Genomic DNA, 1,872 nt, shown 5'->3' on the forward strand with positions numbered 1-1,872 from the left:
CCCCCTCGTGCCGCCTCCCCCGTCCCCCCTGCCCCGTCACCTGACCCCGCTCGGCACCGCAGCCCCTGACCTCGCCCTGGCCTCCCTGGCCCCACGGCTCGGCCCCGCCTCCCCTCCGTGTTCCTCCCCCGGCCGCCCGGCGCGCCCGCTGACCCGCGCCTCTCCCGCAGCCCGTTGGCGGCGCCGCCCCCATCGCAGGCGGCGGCGGCGGCGGAGCCGCGCGGGCCGGGCTTCTGGGACGCGTTCGCCAGCAGGTGGCAGCAGCAGCCGGCGGCGGCCGCCTCCATGCTGCGCGGCGCCGAATCCACGCCGGAGCCGGACCCCGAACCCGGGCACGAGGCCGCGGAGGAGGCCGCCGAGCGTCCCGAGCCGCGAGAGGCCGACTCAGTGGCGGGCTTCAAGTGGGGCTTCCTCACCCACAAGCTGGCGGAGATGAGGGTGAAGGCTGCGCCCAAGGGCGACTAGCCAGCTGGCCCAACTGGGCGCCCGCTGCGCCCACGCCTGATAAAACCCCCTGGGCCGACAACCCGTGTGACCGCGTGCTTTTGTCCGGACATCAAGAAAGGCAGCTTTGGCGTGGGCGGCCTCAGGCGGGGTTTGTGGTTTCCTCCACAAACATGCGGGGGGGAAATGACCAGGGAATGTACGGGTATCGGGATGGCGTGTGTTAGAGTCAAGGTACAATTTTGGGGGAAAGCAGGGAGCCCCAGAGGACCGGATCCGTCGCCCTGTCCATCCTCAGTTAAGCACACGTTGCCTGTGGCCCTACTATGTGCACGGCCCCTGTACTAGGAAAAGGTCAGAGAATAACGAAAGAACCAGGACTACCAGCGCGTCCCACACAAGCTGACAACTTGAGGCACAAAAGTAGGGCTGTACTTGGGAGCTCAGAAGAGGTGAGGCAGAGTAGGGAATTGAGGAAGGAGAATATACGTAATCTTAGGAGGATGAGTTGAGCGAAAGGGAACAGTATCCTAGGCAAAGGAAGGAGGGGCCTGGACAAAGGCTTAGAGATGTGAACGTGTGAGGAAACAGATGACCTTCTGTGTCCTTGAGGGGAAAGGGAGGCAGTGGCAGGATGTGAGGCTGCAGGCCGGCACAACTGGTTTCTTCTAATGTGCTCACTATCCGATCCTCCATATTTCAGCCCTTCAGTGGCCACAAGGGAACAGCAATTCTCCAGGAATGGCGTCCCTTTAGGGACCTGTGGACCCCAGATTCCTGGAGCAGACTCCGCCTAGGACTCCCCAAACGCGCTAGTCTCAGCTCTAGTTTGGGGCCCAGTGGAGGAGATGCTCACCATAGTGTTAGTAGTTATTCCGTAGTAGTCAACGCAGCTATCGTTAGTCGAGCACGTCCTATATGCGAGGCACTTTGCCATGCGCGGGACAACGATTTCAAAATATTATTGTCTCCTCCCTCTCCCCCGCTTAATAACTGGGGGGGGGGCGCAGCTGCGTCCAGAGAGGTTAAATGCTTGCCCAGGGTCACACAGCCTGAAGCCCGAACCCCATGCGCTTAACCACGGAAGCCCTTCTGCCCCCTTCCTCGACATCTGCACCCTAATCTAAACTCACAAGCCATTTCTGTAACGTTTTAACTTTATTCAGCAGGTCTCTCATCGCCCATCCCGGTGACCACTCCCCAGACTGGGCCTCCACGGGGGCCACGAGGCCCTCCCTCCCCCTCTACCGCCGGCGCTAGGAAGGGCCTTCGGGATCCTCTCGTCCCATCTCCCCCAGGTTCCGAGGGGGAAACCGAGTTCCAGAAGGAAGGGCCTGGGCAGAGTCACCCTGCCCGGGCCGGGGCCAGTCCCACGCTCCGCACTCCCGGGAGTCGGCTCCCGAGCGGCCACGGTCACACGTCGGACTC

This window comes from Carlito syrichta, unplaced genomic scaffold (assembly GCF_000164805.1).
Source record: "Carlito syrichta isolate Samal-C Ts95f unplaced genomic scaffold, Tarsius_syrichta-2.0.1 Scaffold315614, whole genome shotgun sequence".
NCBI classification, from domain to species: Eukaryota; Metazoa; Chordata; class Mammalia; order Primates; family Tarsiidae; genus Carlito; species Carlito syrichta.